Here is a 20,779-nt window from a genome sequence, read left to right on the forward strand (position 1 = left end):
GGATTCCTGGTTACATAAGTTGCTTTGAAATGACTAAATTTCAGCTCCCACCACTCTTGTCTCCCATTTATTGTAGAAAGTGAATGGATATGTAACTCACATATTAACACACAATTATGTTTGGGTATGTTGAAAATTCTCTCCTGTTTTGTGTAGGATAAGGTGCTGGGGAGCAGGTCTTGATTAGGTGATAAAAGAATGGGCATCATTTTGACTTTGGAAGAGTTCGTACATTTGATAGAAAAGACTTTTGTTACACAAATACAAAATGGGCACCAACAATTTCATTTTGGATTCTGTAGTTCACAAATTCAGCAGTTACAACCTCTTACATCTTTTACTTTTCTTATCTCAGCATTTCTAAATTCTCAGTCACTCTCCCTCCTCAAGTCAACAAACTGCCTTCCCTGGGTAATCCTAAAATTCTACGATCACCTCATCCTATTATTTAAGACCGTCTAGAGTGACTGTGTCCAAAATGTTAGGCCACGTCACACATGGCTTCTCAAATAAATTTTCAGATTCTTAGTTGAACTAACCATTTTTCAAGTATTCTATCACCACAGATGGCCAACAATGACTGACCCAGAAGATGCTGATTAGAAAACATTTCTTTGGGGACCTCCCTGGCGGTACAGCAGGTTAAAGCACTGCACTAAGAAGCTAAAGCCACTTCAGCATGAGTCGATCCCCACCCTGAGGTGGATCCACACAACACAGCAGACCTCTCCTGACCCGCCCGCTGCTCCCCTCAGCAGTGTACTTTGTTGATCTGCCTGTTCTGCTCCCTACTCTGTCTCTGGTGAAGCCTCTCACTGCCCCTGCACCTTTGGCCTGCACCCCAGTTCTGTATGCATAAAATAAATAAATATTCAATTACTAAATAACAACAATAATAAAAAAAACATTTCCTTCATGTGAGAGTTCTGTGAGCCTGGATTACTCTTGCTCTAAGACCTGAGTTAAAGTTGGCTATCCAACTTCTCAAGGCAAACAACCTTTCAATAATTGAATGGTCATTGCTTCCTGCACATGCCCCTCATTTTGCCATTTGCAAAGCTTACAGTAGTCTTGAAGCCTTGCTATCCTTTCAGTCAGGGCTCTGCCTCAGCAGGCTCTCCCTTGTGGCGTGCCTTACACAGTTTCCTCGGGGCTTCCCAAGCAAACTCCCCCAGGTTAGACTATATTCTCAGGGCAGAGAACACATGTGAGTTCTTGCTTTCTACCTCATGACCTCTGGTTTTTGTCGTTTACATGTTTAATTTTTACTTTGTTTGCATTTGACATGAGAAGACATGAAAGAGGAAATAACAAAAAGGGAGAAAATACACGTGGTGACCAAATCTGATGGAAGAAAGGGAAAGATGTGGTTATGTTCCTACTATAGAGAAAGAAGCAGGGGGTTGCTGTACACACACTAGAAACTGGCTCTCAAGTCAGACTATGGTCTTGTGGCTTGGCCATATGCATCTGAGGGTGTACATTATCCTTGCTAACCCTCAGAGTCTCTCTTCTAGAGAGCACGAATAGAGATGCTTACCACACAGGTTGTGTGGATACTGCTGAAGAGATAATATATGTGAAAGTGCCTCTTTAAAAAAAAAAAGAAGTCTCCTACAAATGTGAGGGTTTATGCTTACATCAAGCTTCCAGAAAAGAAGGGTGTGGGGTAGGGAGAAACACATGTTGCCCTGGCCCCCTTACAAACCCACTTTATTCTGACAAAGCCCAGCTGACTGATAACGTTCCAGTAGGCTCTTTGTGAGTTATCCACAGGGTTCTCTTTTTATCTCAGAGAAATATTTATATATCTATAAGTATCTATAATATATATTTTTTTATTTCACCCTCCTTGTGACATAGTTAAGACAGTTGAATGTTTACTTTTCAGACATTCCTTCTCCCTTTGAAGAAATCCACACAAGGAAGAACAAAATACGAACAAGTTTTCAAAGTCATGATTTACAGGAATGATTTCTGAAAAGCAAGTGGACAACATCCGAGTTCATCATCAAATAATATTTCTAAAGCACCCTCTAGTGCCTGGCCCAGAGCCAGATGATTCAGTGCCTGGAGAGGCTGCAAACATTTTTTTTTTTAAAGGAAAATTGACTCTCATGTCAACTCTTGGGAAACAATTATGCAACATTTAGGATGCCGTAGAATGATCTTTCTAAACAGGTATTAATAATGTACTCCTTTAGAAAAAAATTAGTAGAATCAGAAATCTTCATATTAATAAATACAATTCAAATTCCAAATTGAAATAGCTCTTAAGACCTAAAAGCCCAAGTGGGACTGAGAATTAGAATAATTTGAAGTCTGAGTACATCAGGACAGGAAAACCTGCTCTGTGAGTAAAACAGGCTTAAGCCTCAGTAAGGTCTGACTGCAAGAGCAAGGCTTCCCTGGTGGCACAGGGGTTAAGTCTCTGCACTATGAAGCTATCAGCAGCCACTGCAGCACGAGTTCGATCCTCGGCCAGGGAGCTGATGCACATGGTGCAGCTGACTGCTCCTGTCTCGGCTGCTGGTCCCCTCAGCAGTTCCAGTCTCCTACTCTGCTCCTCACTCTGTCTCTGGTAAATGTTCTCACCCCCTGGACCTCTGGCCTATACCTCAGTTCTTGTATGCATAAATAAATAAAATAAATCTTGGAAGATTGCAAGAGTAGAAAGTTGTCCTCCAGTGGGAAGGCTGGGCACACCGCTATCTGATCACATTGTGACTGGCATTGGCAGACACTTAAAGTGAAGCAGTGGAGCAAGTGCAGCGTGTGGACTCAGGAGACTCATGATCTAGGGTCAAGGCCATCAGTGACCTGGCTATGTGATTTGGAATGGTCACATAAAATTTATGAGCCTTAAATTTCTTCACATGTAAAATACTGATTGTTTTGTCAACTTTATGGACTTGTCTAGACATAAGAGGATGAAATAAAATACAATGGACTCATGCCTTGAACATAATACTCATCCCCTGTCAAATGTCAACATTTTTCTAGTTGTCTGATTGATCTGGAAATCAGCAATTTAATGTGTGTTCACCATGACTTGCACATAGCTTGTCAAAGAAGTTTTACCCTTTTCTCTCATCATATCATTCCTGCAGTTTTGAGAATGGGATCACTTTATGCACGACAATAATGAATGAATACAATCAATTAATTATTGTAGAGGTTACTTGACTTTAAAAGTAAACACAAGGTATTACTTAACAGATGGATTGACTGATTCATCTATACATTCATTCATTAAATTCTCAACTCTTAAGTCCAGAATGCCTCCTTCACTAACTGGGATCTCACTAACAGGGACTGGGTGCTTTCATCATATAGGAAAGATTTTTGTGAGTCACTTTAAGAAGTCACTTTGAAAATGACTTGAATACAGAAGAACTGGGCTTGTTTAAGCAAATAATATTTCGAAGTTTTACTTGCAGTTATTTATTACTGCATGGAATCTCACTCCTGTGGCTAGGGTCAAGGGAAATGGGGACTCAGGTGTCTGCCTATTTGCACAGGCATTAAAGAGTGCTGTAAAATGAGCTTCAGCCTTTTAAGTACTGTCTTTTGCTTTATAATAATAATCTCTTCAATTTTACAAGGTCTATATTATTTTTAGGTAAGAAAACACTGTAGAGTTCATGTTTTATTGTTTCTTGCAGTTATATAAATTATATTTGGCCAAAACAAATGTAATTCCTACTGTGTGAACTGGGAACCAAAAATGTTGATTTTCCTCAAGTTATAAACAATGTGCAGATATGTTATACTGGGTCACCATTTTCCAGAGCAGAGCAAAATATATAACTCAGTTTTAATAACAAAACTGCATATATCATGAAAGTTTCCTACTCCACACAGAATGTATTATATTACTCTGCCCAGCAAGAGACAGCCTTTGTGTAGACCACAATTTCTAAAATACCATTTGATTGAATGGAAAACATTTGAGCCATTTGTTAGTTGTTTTTTTTTTTTTTTTAATGTAATGGTTAAATGCTCGTGGAAATTTTGCTTTGTCTTTGCTAGTGAATATTAAATTTCTTCTCACTAAATTTGAATGTCAGAGATTTATAAACACCAGGGTCTGGGGGACAGTAATTATGACCCTTTTCCTACTATTAAATGAAACTTCGCATTTTGAACATCTTAGGAGCAGATGGCTCCTTTGCCACATCAATGAAACTTATTTATACATGTATTATATCAGCTTCAAGCTGTATTGTAATTATTTACTTATAACGTTGCTTCTCCAAATAGACTTATAACTCAACAATGCAATGTCCAGATTGCACTATCTTGTATTCTTGGCCCTGGTTCAATGCCTACCATAGAGTTGAAGCTATACAACATTACATGAAGGAATACTGACAAAACCAATTTACCCATTTCACAGTCCTTCTCAGAATAATTCCAAAATTTAGGCGATCTATAAATATTGCTTGTATAAAAATGAAAGAAATGATGTGGGGCTATCACAGCTACTGCAGCACGATTTCGACCCCCAGCCAGTTCAGACCTCTTCTGATCCACTTGCTGCTCCCCTCAGCAGTGTGTTTTAGTCATCTGCCTGGTCTGCTTCCTACTCTGTCTCTGGTGAACTCTCTCACCCCCTGTACTTCTAGCCTGCACCCCAGTTATGTATGCATGAATGAATACAGCTTAAAAAAAATGACTCCACTAAAAATCTATTAGAAAAAAATAAGTGGATAAAGCAATAGCAGGTTATAAAATCTATATACAAAAAGCCATTATATTTTGATTTACAAACAAGAGTTGAGAAGAAAATAAAATTAAGAAATTACTCCACTCACAATTACATAAAAAAGACTCAGATACCTAGGAAGTAACCTTACCAAGAGAGTGAAAGGCTTATATAATTAAAACTAAGAAGTTATAATAAAGGATATAGATCATAAGGGGGAAAGGATATTAAAGGATATAGATCATAAGATGGGAAGATATTCCTCCTCATGGATGACTGAATCCATATAGTCAAAATAACTATTCTATCAAAAGTGGTACACAACTCTAATGTAATCTCCATGAAAATACCAACTATATCCACCGAAAGAAATTGATAAAATATACTAAAACTTATATGAAGCCATCCTATTAATATTAAAATTTAGATAAAGTGATCCTGAAGAGAAAAATTGAGGCATAGTGTTACCTGATTTTAAAGTACATATAAAATAACAGTAATTAAAACAGTATGGTATTGGAATAAAAGTAGACACATGGAGCAATGGAACAGAACCAAAGTTCAGAAATAAATCTGCATAGACATCAATACTTAATGATAAAGGAGTCATGATCACACAATGGGAAAAGGAGGGCCTTTTAATAAATAAAGATGGGAAAACTCAAAGATCACATGTAAAATACTGAAACTGGATCACTCTCTAATTCCATGTACTAATAGAAATTTAGAATGGGTTAAAGAGTGAGACCTGTGACAATATACAGGAGAAAACATTAATAATATTTTTCATGACAACAATGATAAAAATTATTTTGGAGACTGGACATCTGTAGCACAGGAATAAAAGCAAAATAAATAATTGGGATCCCTTGAATTTAAAACTGATAAAAAAACTTTTAAGACTATAAAATACTATGTAAATAATTAAAGACACATCTCACTGGGCACAGAAAATATTCACAAAACATACAACTGATAATCAAATAAACAAAAAACTTATTCAATTTATCATAAAAAATGTATGTAGCCCAATTAATAAATGAACAGTAGATATGAACAGAGAATTCATCAAAGAGGACATTCTGAAGAGCAATAATAAATGAAAAATGCTCATTATTGCTTTTAATAAGGGAGACTCAGATTAACACTGCAATGAGATATAAGTCATATCCATAAGAACTGGCATGTATTAAAAAGATCCCTAAGAACAAGTTCTGGGGAGGATATGGAGAAAGAGGAACCCTATTCCACTGCTGGTGGGAATATAAACTGGTACAATCATTTTTGGAAAAATATTTGAATTTCCTTAAAAAGTTAAAATGTAAACTTGTTTGACTCAGTGATCATGCTTTTGGAAACCATCAACTCAAAAAATAATATGATCACTTTGTTTGTTACAGTATTATTTACAATGTTTGGAAGTAGAAACAGAGTCTACTGATAGAGGATTAAGTTAATAAAATGGAATATTACTTAGCTGTAAAGAAAGAAAAATATTGCCATTTACAGAAAAATGGAAGGAAGTATGTTAGTAAAGTAAATCAGTATGACAAAGACAAATAATGTGTACTTACAAAGTGAGTCAACAAACACAATACTTAGGAAACTAGCAGACACTAAAAACAAAGGGAAGCTTCTGAATTTAAGAAGTGGGGGAGAGAAAGAACTGAAGGGGTATGAGAAATGATGGTGGAAGGAAAAAGGTAATGTATTTGAAGATACCTCAGGCATTAAACCTAACAGAGAAGGATTTTACAATAGTTACGAAAAAAATTGTTCCATGCCTAAAAGCAGAAATATGTATGAGAAAAATGATGGACAATAGGTCAATGCACACTATTTAAACAACTAAAACTTAAAAAAAAAATGTACACCTTATCATTTAATAAGGCAGAATAAAAACACTTTGAGACACACAAAGATTAAAAGTTTACCATCCGGGCCCTCCCTGGTGGCGCAGCGGGTTAAAGCACAGCACTGAGAATCTAAAGCCGCTTCCACATGAGTTCGATTCCCGCCTGCCCCGGAGGTGACCACATGGCGTGGCAGACCTCTCCTGACCCGCCCGCTGCTCCCCTCAGCAGTGTACTTCGTCGATCTGCCTGTTCTGCTCCCCGCTCTGTCTCTGGTGAAGCCTCTCACCCTCCGCGTCTCTGGCCTGTACCCCAGTTCTGTATGAATAAATAAATAAATCTTTAAAAAAAAAAAAAAGTTTACCATCCGAGAGTCCTAACTAGTAACTCTTCAGAAAAGTTAAACTCGGTTCTGGAATGACATTGAAGAATGGTTTCCATGCAGGAGAAAGAACACAGGTGGAGCCTAGGCATGTAGTCAACTTGGGTGGGGCTGTAGTTACGTTGTGTCTGGTTATTGTTGGCAAAAGGTGATGTGGCATTTTGTTTTCTTCCCAGTAAAAGGGTATTTTACTTATGTATTTTATACAAAATGTATAATTAATCAGTCAAGTTAGTGTCTTACATCTTTTATATGTTTTTGTTTTCATTTTGGCTGCACTAACAGTAGCTTGGGAGAACTTAATAATAGAGCTAAGGTGGAGGAGTTTGCTGCTAAAGACTGATGTGCTGGTGGATGACCAAGGAATCCAAGGTCTCTGTAGAAGAGATCAGAAGAGGGAGAAAAGCAAAGGAGATGGAAGATGTGGTCTAAAACCTGCTAGAGCATGGTGACTTCTAGATGGTTTTGGGCAAAGGAGGGTGTGAGTTGATGTTTGTTTTGGCCTTCTGTGTTGAGAAAAGACTAACGCAGGTCAAGAAAGATTAGATGCTGAAGAACAGTGCAAACCCCCTTGTGTCAGAAAATGGGCATGCCAACTCTGTGTAACAAGCAATCCCTGGCAAATATGACTGGCTTGAAACAACAGCATTATTTCTCAAGGATTTACAAGTGATGGAGGGTTCAAGTGACCCAGGCTGGCCTTGGTAGCTCTCTTTAAGCTTGGACCTAGTTGTGTATTTCTCCTTCCTCAGACTGGCTCCGTAGATGGTATTCTGGATGTCAGAGCTTGGGGAAGCTCTCATCAATGTGGAGGCAAAGGGCAGAAAGGAAGAGATATTCTATGAACTCACTCCAAGACTTTGCCTTCACTATTAGGGAGTAGAAAGTACTGCCAAGAACCCAGGGGAAGATAAGTTGACTTTGTTCACCAGGTCAGTGGCCAGGGTGTATACACAGAGAGAACTGATGCTTGGGGCCAATAATTCCATCTATGTGATGGCAGCTTCGACAATGGAAGGAGCAGAGAAGAGGTAGGGATACATGTGTACCTGTAATGCAGACAAAAACTGCCAGGATTTCTTGAGTATATCAGTTGTGTAGTCGGAGGAGAGACAGAGTGATATGGAGGAAGACATCCCTCATCCATTTGTTTAGAAATAGCCCTTTCTAGAATTTTTCTTTAGATTGCTATTATGCTCACTTGCTTCATTTCCAGTGTTTTGACATTTTTCTTGATTTGCTTCGTCTCTTTAAAGTTCATATACAGAATTTCGACAGTCTCATTTTTACATTGTCTTATTACTAAATGACAGAATGGATCTGACCCAGAGGAGGGGAATTTATATATATATATATATATATATATATTTTTTTTTTTTTTGCAGAGTCAGCATTCTGCCACCTCCTCTACAATAAAGCTTGAGTTTGTCCCTGGCAAAGTCCAAATGATCCCTCAGCCCACTAGTAATTCTTGAAGCACTTGGTTTCCCTCGGTTAGTCATCAGCATAAGACCTCAAATCTAGCCATGGGTCTGGCCGTTTCTTGTTCCACTTTTTTTTTTTTTAATTTATTTATTTGTGCATACAGAACTGGGGTACAGGCCAGAGGCTCAGGGGCGGTGAGAGGCTTCCCCAGAGACAGAGTGGGGAGCAGAACAGGCAGATCTATGAAGTACACTGCTGAGGGGAGCAGCGGGCGGGTCAGGAGAGGTCTGCCACGCCATGTGGTCACCTCCGGGGCAGGCGGGAATCGAACTCATGCGGAAGCGGCTTCAGATTCTCAGTGCTGTGCTTTAACCCGCTGCGCCACCAGGGAGGGCCTCTTGTTCCACTTTTTTCATCCAAACTATCAAAGGTCAAACTATATTCTGAGCAGGGTGTTCAAGACAGTCTGGAATGTTTAGAAGACAGTTCATCCTATGTGGCCAACATTTTTAAAAATTTTGGCACCTAGAGTCCTAAGCTCTAGTTATTTGGAATATTTATCCACAATAAGTTGTCCATTCCCTAGTGATGGCAAATAAATGAGGCATAATTCACTGCACTCTTGTTGATTTATGCATCGATATGGGCATGTGTTTCAGTGAACAATGCAAAGACTACATGTTCAGTTTGTTTGGTTGCTATGTGTACTGTTTGGTCCCAGGATATCTTGAATCAGAAAGAAGCCTGGTTGAGGGACAGGGTTACATAATTCTACCTTCTTGGTAAACTGTTTTGGAGCTCTGTGTCCCCAGCTCGGGTGTCTATACAGCAAAAGCAACGTGGGTCTCATATTGTTCATTCTGTTTGAGCCTACGCCAGGAGCTTTTACAGAAGCCTGCATCCGGGCCTCCTTGCTGAGGAGTCACAGGAGTAATCAATTCCTGCTTGTTACTACAGCTCCTGCTGACAGGAAATGGGGTGCTCACCCTTTTCAAAAGAATGGCCATAGAAGACTGTTTCCTTGCAGGTGGAGTTTTCTGGATCACATAAGGATCAGACATGAAATTAGCCATTGGAAATTTCATTCAGATCAGCTAAAATGCTGCAAAAGTACAACAAATGCAACCTTTCCTCATCGGGCAGTCAAGTTCAATTTCTCGCCATGTCTTTCCTTGCAAACAGACAGCTGTGAAGCCCTTATTCTCTGTGTTCACTGTACCCAGTTGTTGCCAGAGCTTATTGAGATGGAACATCCCAGATGAACCCCGAGCCCTGACCTCGCAGGGCTGGTGATTTAGACTGGTGACCAGAGTCACCCTCTCAAACCGCTTGCAAAACAAGGCAGCTCATGATGGAAAGGCCAGCCGAGCAGATCAGACATTCAGCAGCTTGGAGCCAACGACAACTGCTAAGTGCACAGAGGAGCCAACTTCAGGAGAAATGGGAATGTGACAAAGTGGTATAAATAAGATGCCTGATTTGGACATTTCAACCTCTACTGTTTCCTTCCTTCCAACTTCAATTTTCCTGTAACAGATCAAAACCACTTTGTAGCAGTAATCACTTTAAAATGAATTTTAAACTAATATGCCCCCACTCTAAAACAAGGCTCTTATTTTGGATGGACCCACCATCCATCCATCACCCTGACCCCCTCCAGCAAAATGATGCATAATCCATCACAGAGCTTTCTGCACATTGTTCCCTGTTCAAGCACATGAAAGGTTTCCTAGGGCTAACATCAGTCAGCCTTTGCTCGGAGTCCTCCAGTCTCCCTGGCCCTGCCCCACTCGTCGTATGTAATTTACTATTCCAGGCTTATCTTACTGTGGTGCCCCCACTTTCCGCCAGACTGAGTCTACCCTCTCTGACCCTATGTGACTATGGAATTTTATAGAGTTGGCAACATTTCAGATTTGATGACTTCCCATATATATGTCCTCTTTCTCACTGGGTAATATTTTCTTCCAGGATAGAGCCATTGGGTATGTTTATGGGCTTTTCTAAAACATATAGCACTTAAGAGTTGCTTACTAATCATTCGTTGATCGGTTTTAATTTCTTCGGGGCTCAAACAAGGGGCTCGGTATAGGCTCACTGCTGCAGTCGGGGCCAGTGCCAGGGCGAGGCAAGGGAAGTGAGTAAGAGCACATCCAGAAGGTGCTGCCCTACGGGGGCCTTGCACTTGCACCAGACTGAGAGTGAGCAATGGTGCTGCCCTGGTGTCCCAGAAGCTTCATTGGCCTCCCCCAAAGAGCAGCCTGGTGTGGGGCATTGTGAAGCTGTTGTTCATCAACAGGACCCACATGTGCCTGTGTATGGAAAGAGGCCATTCCACCCTGCCCCGCAATGGCAGCAAGAAGGATACACCTCATTCTCCTGTGGTAGGGATTTGGTGTGGGGGGAACACCAGTGAGAAGAACTTGATGCTGGCCCTAAGGACTGACGTTCCTCTTTACCCCCAAATGGTAGCTGGTAGAGCTATAAAATGTCACAATGGGTAAAACATGGGAAAGAAGAAAAAGGAAGGAAAAGAGGAGAAAGAGAAGGGAAGGAGAGTTTTTATATAGGTAAAAACACAATATTCCAACTATTGAATGAAAGTGATTTTCTTCTTTAACTTTTGTTGATGATAAAGATGTATCTCTACGTGTCCACACACTCACTGTATGTATATATATGTTCAAGTTCCAGCACAGGCAATGATTACCTAACAGTGGTAGTAAGAAGACTAAATAGAAGTCTCCCCAGATTGTTTCAGGGGAGGGGAGGAAGAATCGGGCCACTGAGGAAGAATCTTTGGATTTAATGCAGTAGAGGTATTTATTTTGTTCATCTTTACACTGAAGACTTGGAAATTAGTAATATCATTGACCCAGTAGCAAAAGCGGAGGCCCCGTAGGGCCAGTAAATATGGAAACAAAATGATACCTTCAAGTTTAAATTGCTGGTGGCACCACCCCAAGGGGGACAGTGGTCCTAGCGGAAAGAAGAAGTCATGTCAACCCAGGTCATCTCCTAATCATTCCTAGTCAAGTTGTGAAATGTCCTTGACCAAGGCCATGATGCAGGCACTTCCTGAGAACACTCACTTTAGAGCTAGAGAGCGTGTGTGCATGAAGCCTGGGTCAGAGCAGTGACATCATCTACCAATGGAGCCATTTCTACCATCAGGCATGGTGTTTCCATGGCTTATTCTGGCAAAAACAGGTGGGCCTGGAATCAATGAACACATAGATACCTAGTTCTGAAGGATAAGTGATTCTAAGTTAATTAAGCAATGGTCTCTGTCTAGACCTGATGTGACAAGAAACCCATGAGATGGAATATAAAATTATCTCTGGGCAACATGCTACCAGAGCTGGGAACATTCAAGGCACATGAAGTATAGTCCCAGTGTTGGGATGTAAAAGCTCTTACCACTTTCACTTGAAAAATATACTCTATCTCCCCTGCCCCCAGCAACTCACAAAAATAGATAAATAAATCTGCCCATTTTGTGATGTCTGTTGCTTTGGAGATTCTTTTGCTTGCACTTGACGAATTCAGGGATGGTGACACCAAGTGAGGTTTTATTTTTCCCTCTAAATCATATTCTATAGAGTAGGGTCCAGACCCATGATTTTAAGGAGAAAAAGAGGGAATCAATGAAATGCTCTCATATGAGTAGCCCATTGATAATTTAATATTTAGGATAAGTAGGCAAAGTCAGATATCAGTTGGTTGGGTGAGAGTCTGAACGTTCACATCAAGTGTAAACACTGTAGCCTTGTGCCTGGGAGTCGGGGTACTGGCTGAACACCAAGTGCCATGGTTTTCACTACCCAATCTTAGTGCCCTTCAAATGATTCAAAAGAAATAAAGACCTGTAAACCAACAAGCACACACACATACACACACACACACAAGGGAGAGGGGGGGCTGATATTAACAGCCCCAAATGCTTTGCATTAACCACCCAATTCTATTCCTAGCCCACCACAGTGACGGCCTGAACCCTTCCAGGGTTCATTTAAGAGTCTCGGGGAGGCTGATTTACTTCTCAATGGTCCATTCATCCTTTGAACGTTTACTCTGCAGCCCATGTAGTTATAACCTAAGTTGGATTTCATACATGAAAACTGACCTCCCGCACTCACGACTTTTGCCAAGTCCAGGGAAGGCGCTTGGAATAAATTAGAGTTTGCCATAGTGACAAGTTTAAGATTCAATTATTAAGTGTAGTAATTTATTTTTACTGTGTTTGTAAAATGGCTTTCACCCAACTAATTTCACTCCCCTTCACAGCCAAAGACCGAAGACAGCAATGGCCATCCTCACAGCACCAGAGCAGCTTGCTCTCCATTGTTTAAGGCCACGTCAAACAGAAGGATTTCTACGGGACTCAGATGGAGACATTTCTCTTTTGCCTTAGTTTGGGCAAAAACCTGATTTCCTTCAGATAGCTGTAATGGATGGTGAGGACGGCCGAGAGCCTGATTACAGGCCCAGATCGAGGCAAATGCCAAAAGTTTCCCAGAAGGATAAATCTTGTTTCCTGCCTTACTTCACAGAATTAAGCCTTAAACAAGTCATGTTCTGTGGCTTGGATGCTGTGTTTATATCAGCTTTGGCTGCCTGGCTCGTGGTTGGGAACATTCTATTGGTCTGTAACGCAGGACAGTTTTCCTGAAGCAAGAAATCACTATCTGGTATCTTTATTCCCCTTCCATTTTATTTGTTCTATTAATTCTAGCAAACGAGCTCTGAATGGTAAGTGGATCATGGGAGACAGTTACATTGACCAGGTGCGGTCTGCAGAGCCAGTGATTTAGCGCTCTGCCTTGGTGACCGTCTTTCCCAGGAGTTGCATGAAAGATGTCTCTTCATCAAGGATTTTGTTTTGGAAAATAATAACAGCACCTCATCTGCACACAGCACATTCTCGGTAGGTTCAGGGAAAAATCTCTTCTGTAGAGTTCAGGGCAGGCTGAGAACTTGCGGTCTCTCTGTGTCTTAAATGAAACCAAATCCTCCAGGGATTGCATTCGTTTATGGTTAGCAACAGGCGACTTCCTGTTTCGAAGCAGAATGGGTTGGAAGAGGCTTATAAAAAAGACTCAAAAGGTTTCTTGGACATCAAATGACTCTAGTAAAACATTTTGATGAGTTAAGTGTAAATGCATCAGCAGCATACGGATTAAATTCCCTTCTAAATAAACATTAACAGAGAACATGTTTGGCAAAATGCATTTTGAGTTTTGCAAAACTGAAAACATTTGAAAAAGGAGTGTGAGATATTTGATGAACTCAGAAAGCAGCCGGACTGCCCATTCCGAACTTGAATATTTTCTTTGGATGTTGTGCAGATGTCAAATAAATTAGGACGCAGATATTAAAAGTAACGTGTGCTGCAGAAGTGATCAGCTGCCCTTCACCTAGGAGGACGTTTCCATGGGTACCCGATTCTCATATGTGGGCTCGAAGAGACCCCCGAGGGGACCTGTAACCCTTCCTTACTTGCAGGCTTCGTCTCTTTCCTGGACTCAGCCCTCCAGACAGTTTGCTCTTCACAGCTCTTGCAGCTGTTTTCCTACCAGTGAGATATCTGGACTCCCAAAGAGGATTCCTGCTTTGCTACAGATGAGAAATGTGGCCTTGGTGCCACCAGGCACATGACAGCCATGATGTTGCTTGGGCCAAAATCTTTTATCCAGAAGCCCCTGACCTTGTGGAGACCCTCACTATCTCTCATCACCATTACTTTTCTTCTGTCATACAACATTTGTTAATCCTTTGGGATAGTAGATGTAACTATGGAAAAGCCTCAAGCTAATATCTAGCTTGGACAAAGCCTCAGCTAGTTTTGGTAACTTGATGTCAAAAGAAAAGAGTCAAATGCCACTCCAAGAGATGAGTCCGTGTGACTCATCCATGGGGAAACCACTGAACAGAAAACTGCCTTTTAAAAATCCCTTAGGTTAGTAATGCTAACAGAGTTAGGGAAGTGCAGGAGGAACATCCTTTTTGTAAAATACTTGACCCAGAATGAGGTTTCCGCACACACATTGGCAGAGGCCACTGTACAGATGGCTGGCTGAAATCACATTGCTTAGGGTCTTCTTGGTTTTGGATTATACCAGCAGAGATAAGATTTTAAAAAAGCAACAAACATATTTGTTGCAAGTATCTTATCAAGTTCTTGACAGAGCAAAGGTTTAATTCAGTGCATTTCAGCAAAGGATGATGTTATTTGCAGATAGTTGACAACCTACTACAGTATCAAAAATTATTACTGAAGAGCAACATGCACTCATTAAAAACTTAAGGGACTGCACGGGGGGTTCTAGCTTCTCACTTTGGGTTTATTCTACAGCCTCACAAATGTCAGTGTCTTCTCCCTACCACCTTTGTGTATTCATAAAACGGTTTCCCAGTGAGGCCGCAGTAAGTTTGAAGCTGCTGGCTTCACTTCTCTCTACTTACAATTTACTCTACATGTGGTTACCAGAGTTTCCTTTCAAAAGAACTAGTGTTGTCATTCACCTGTTCAATAAGCTTTGATGCCTACCAGGTGTCTTCAGAATAAAGTCCAAATTCCTTCGCTTGGTGTGCAAACCCTTCTGGTCTGGCCCTAATTCACCTTTGAGTTCATGTCCCACCACCTCATAATCCAGTCATACCAGAAAAGTTCCCTGTTCCCGGATTCCACATGTTCCTGTGCTCTCTGAAGACTTGGCAATTCTCAGCATTTTGTACACTTAGAAATATTTACTAAATTATTCACCTAAACAAAATTCCTCCTACAGGTTCTCAATACATGGTGTGTGTTTGTGTTCTGTGTATCTACCTCAAGGACTAGCACAATGCCTGGTACATGGTAGTGTCCTGTAGGATTTACGGGGCCATTATCCTCTTTGAGGGCATCAAACCTCTTTGATTTTCATGGCACTGGCTGTGTATTTCTCTAATTGCACTTGCCTTTGTGTGTAAAATTCCATATTTATCTACCTAATCTTCTGATCGCTGACATTTGAGTGTAGTGAACAGTGGCTAGACCTTAATTTATTTCTATATCTCTATTATATGCATAGTGGTTTGTGTCCCTGGGTTCCCAGTAAACAATCATTGATTTAAGCGAAGAACATTTGCTGCATTAGAAGTTTCTACAAAATCATGAGCCCTTAAGACAAGCCACCAGATAGGAAGACAATTCCGGATGTCCACAGCAGTGTTCCAGGGGAGGTAGCTGTAGGCCACAAGTCAATCTGCACATGGCCCTTGTCTGTAAATAGCTTTATCAGAGCATTCATTTCCATGTTGCCTGGTTTCCCACACTGCAGTGGCAAAGTTGAGTCGTAGCAGCGATCACTAACTCTCAAAGCCTAAAATATTTACTATTTGAGCCTTTACAGATATGGTTTGTTACTACTGTTCTGGAGGACAGATAAATAATAATAATAATAGCATCTATTACACGGGGTGGTGATGTGGATGAAATGAGGTAACAATTTATAACATGCTTAGCATAGTCTTTGGAACATATTAATTATTATAATTTTAATATCATGATTATTTTTATGCCATTGATGTGAAATAGCAAGCCAGCAAGAATTTGATAACAGACCAAATTTGAGACAGGCACAGAGATAGGAGAAGTATGACTGAGAGCCTGGTATTGAGAGAGGAGCAAACTACAAAGAAGACAGGGTACTTACAGAAACGCCTTAGCATATGTAGTTTGACTGTTTAATATCATACACATTTTGGAGATGAGAAATGTAAGACACCAAATGCCTGCACATTTGTCTTAGAATAACGAGCATGAAGTCCTGACTAGGAATTTGACAGCTAGTGCTGACTAGCCATCAAGAGTTTTAGAAAACAGTTGAATTTGCTTTAGAACTAAAAAGGCACACGCTCATAAATGGCCAATGAAACTCACATGACTTTTGAAAATGAATCCACAACATGAAGGACAAGCCTGTAAACTGGGGGGACTCCTGAGAGGATGGATTAACCCAGAAATCGATAAACATGTGATGAGACTCGATACCCTTTAGTAGCAGAGTCAACAAAGAATGAACAAAGAACTTTCAGACAATAGTTAAAAAACGTAAATGACAACTGGCCCTCCCTGGTGGCGCAGCGGGTTAAAGCACAGCACTAAGAAGCTTAAGTCACTTCCGCAAGAGTTCGATCCCCGCCTGCCCTGGAGGAGATCCACATGGCGCAGCAGACCTCTCCTGACCTGACCGTTGCTCCCCTCAGCAGTGTACTTCATCCATCTGCCTGTTCTGCTCCCCACTCTGTCTATGGTGAATCCTCTCACCCTCTGCATCTCTGGCCCCAGTTCTGTATGAATAAATGAATAAAATAAAAAAAAAAAGGTAAATGACAACAACTTACAATAACAGATTTACTTCCATTATATACTATTAAGTACAAAAAACTCATTTCTAAAATTATAGATGGTATGGCATGACATATTTATGTAAGTTAAAATTATTAAAGTAAATAAATAATTTTAAAGAATGTAATAACCACACAACCAGGATCTAAGATGATGCGTTCTTAGGATGCAGGGGAAGTCGTGTTAGAGATTCAACTGAGGGATGTCTGGCAATTTCTTTCTTTTTTTCTTCATTCAGCAGATAACGTTTCTCAATTAAATATTATGCGAAGTTCTAGGATAGTTATAGGAGAGAGTAATAGAAAGGATAGGATAACTCTTACTGTCATAGAACATCATTCTAATGACAGAAGAGTCCTGGAAGAGACTGGAATTTAAATGCCCTTTGTGTCTGAATCATAATGATGATGAGATTATTCCAAGGAAATGGAAAGGAAGAGTCTTCCAGAATTTCTTCTTGTGTGTAGCCTAAGTTCAACGGGGCCATTTACAATGCAAGACCAAGTTGAGCGTAAATTATAATAAAATCGTCAACCTCTGAAAGTAGCAGTGTAGCCAACACTCAGGATATATGAACATATATTTATAAAAATAGGAAAAACACAAACCCCCTTGGTGACTACCCCATGACATTTACTCATGGATCCTTTTCTAGTACAAGAATTACTAGAATAGTACCAGTTAACTATTTTAACTGGTGCATTCATTTAATAAATACTTCCCAATATCTACATGCCATATGAACGCACTGTGCTTGAATTTAAATGGTCCTAAGTGGCCATCACTCAAAATTAACTATGAGAGAAGCAAATTGGTCTCAAATGCTTCAAAAATGGAACTATAGATGGAGTCGGTACATCAACATGAGATGTTTCCCTGATGACTCATGGAGGTGACAGGATTTCACAGAGCATGGCTCCTGGAAATTTACTGTGGGAGTTGACTGCTGCATTATCATTCAATAATATAACAGTACACACTCTACAGGCTCTATAACTCTAGTTGGTGCAAAAGTCCTATGGTTTAGGCATGAAAAAATAGACACGGGTCAGGCTTTCTCGTATTTTCCATGCATGTCTTAGGCGCTTTTGTAATGGGCCTTCCAACCTTAGGCTCCAACATTCATTCATTCAATCATTCATTCACTTGGTGTCACTAGCTCCTGAGCGCTTTCTCATTAGACTTAATTCCTCAGTTGTTTTTTTTTTTTTTTTCCCCATTCAGGAATAAACCAATCATGGAAGGGAACCAACTCCAACAACCTGTTCCTTCCAACTATCTGTTCTTCAGGATCCACAAAGTAGTACTTGAATTAATAGATGAAATAGGTAAATTGATCTCCAAAGCTCATGCTCCTCTTGACAAATTGCATTAAAATAGAAATTGTTAATTCAAGTCTCTGCTTCTCTGCATAGAGCCCCCCCCCAATGGGGTGGGACAGACCAAGGACACTGCCCCCAGAATGACAAATGTAGCACCCCACTTTGCCAGGGTGCACTACCTTAGTTTACTGGTTAATGAGGAGCCCTAATCAGTAAGAACCTTGTTATGTCTAATTTTAACTGGTTGCCAGTAAATCAGATAGGAAGGAATCCAAACTAAACTTTGGTTAAGAATGGACACAGAAGCTGTCCCTGGTGGCGCAGCGGGTTAAAACACAGCACTAAGAAGCTAAAGTCACTTCAGCATGAGTTTGATCCCGGCCCTGGGAGGTGACCACATGGCGCGGCAGACCTCTCCTGACCCACCCGCTGCTCCCCTCAGCAGTGTACTTCATCGATCTGCCTGTTCTGCTCCCCACTCTGTCTCAGGTGAAGCCTCTCACTGCCCCTGCACCTCTGGCCTGTACCCCAGCTCTGTATACATAAATAAATAAATCTTTAAATATATATATATATATATATAAAGAATGGACACAGGACCTTTTGACTAGGAGAGTGAATCCTTCTCTTTGGCAAGGAAACACAGTGCCCCAAAGGCAGAGGGCCTAGGATCATCAGTCCCAACTGTGCGAGCTGCAGTTTATTTGTTTTGTGGGTGTTTTTCTCCTCTGTAAACATGTTCTGAGGCCAAGTGATTGGTACATGCTTTATAAACTGGAAATATAAACACAGACATTCTCTTCCAAAAATGGATCTCTAAGACTTCCCTAGGAAACTTGCTCTTATTGTTTGTTCTGAACTCCGAACCAGCATGAGTGAAAAAACGTTACATTTCTAATATTGGGACTATTCATCCCAACATCAAAGAAAAAAAGTGTTGAAAGGTCTTGAGGCACCTTATTAAATTCCAAAAGCTACTTCTGCTTGTACTGAGGACAGTGGATTTAGCTGGCAGGTCTTCATAAAGGACGAGGGGATCAGGGACCAAGTGTGGGCGTGGGGAGACACTGGCACTTCTCCTTTAACCACATGCGCTGAGGTCTCGGCTCATGCCAACTTCTGTTTCTATTTTCAAGTTCATTGCGGTATTCCGCTCCCCCCCCCCCAAAATATGACGCCTTCTTCTAACCTGGACAGGGTTTGCTTGAACAAGCTCTTTTGATAGAGTCTAGAAGTATTAATGAAGCATCTACACAGTGAGTAAATTGAATGCTTCACTACATCGTGCAATTCTAAATAAATGACCTTTTTACATATAAGATAGATATTCCTTCCATTACCAACTTACAAAAGGCTCCCTTAGAGTGCAGCTGGTCATACATCTGTTCTCAGCTCCAAAAGTCCCTACTTTTTCCTCCTTAAATGATATTATAAAGTTGGCTAAGAGAGATTAAAATATTCAGAGGATTCTGGAAGAAGAATAATGTTTTGGGGGAAAGCTATAAAGGAAATGGTTGGAAATAGCTCCTCCTTACACATTTTCCCCCAGAAGATGCTGGGCAGGGTGTCTGAGGTCTCATATAAACAATGCCTCTTTGGGGGGCCCTAGAAGTTTCCCCAGAGGGTCATATTTATTTAGAATGGCTGAGTTTCTGTGTTTGGTTATAAAATATGTCCTTTGTCAATCTGCTTTGGAGATAACAAGTGGGGGACCTCCACGGATGTACACAGCATCTTGGTAGCTGTGCTCTTAGTGCGAGCACAAATTCACCTGGATTGTGCATTTATCAAATATGGAACCATAAACAATGTTTGTTATTCCATTTATCACACCAACGACTCCCTAGTACTCCAACCAACACAATAAAAACAGACTATAAAAATGGGAAGAAAAGCCGGCTCAACTCTTACCCAGCAAAGAGTCAGTTATTAAACAGTCTCCCTTATCCCTACCCTCATACTAAAAGTGGGGCACATTTCCACTGTTCTCACAGATGACAACATCAGATAAAATGTCTCCTGGGTATCCACTGTGTATGTCTTCATTGACCAACACAGAGCACACACTGACAAGGTGATTTTGTCATGTATGTAATCATATGCACACAAAATAAAGTAATGTTATTCAAAATAGAACAAAATTATTTAATAATTTTAAAATTTACCTAGCAATTTGAACTTAAATTGTTTGCTTGCAGCCTGGTATAAAAATACATTGAAACACCAGTGACAATGACCAAGTCATATCACTGATATAATGTTATTGATTTATTCTTAAGTTCTGCAATAACTAATAATTTTAAAGAGTAAACTTCAATCTTGAAGATATTTTTCAAATTCAGTAAATAATTTTGTATAAACTAAAATGTGTATTTATCAAGTGAAACTATCATCTCTCCCTTTGTAGCTTGCATTGATTAAAATTTAATAAAATAAACAAAAACTCTCAAGCAGTAACAGAAATCAATCAAATTCTGTTCTTTGTCTCAGAATTCACGACATCATTGTTTATTTTGAATCTACTATTTGTCAAACAGTTTTTGGTTGCTTTAAAAATTTTTTTTTTAGATTTATTTATTTATTCATACAGAACTGGGGTACAGGCCAGAGATGCAGAAGGTGAGAGGATTCACCAGAGACAGAGTGGGGAGCAGAACAGGCAGATCAACGAAGTACACTGCTGAGGGGAGCGGCGGG

Source organism: Condylura cristata, unplaced genomic scaffold, assembly GCF_000260355.1.
Source record: "Condylura cristata isolate star-nosed mole 26May11 unplaced genomic scaffold, ConCri1.0 scaffold00020, whole genome shotgun sequence".
Taxonomy (NCBI): Eukaryota; Metazoa; Chordata; class Mammalia; order Eulipotyphla; family Talpidae; genus Condylura; species Condylura cristata.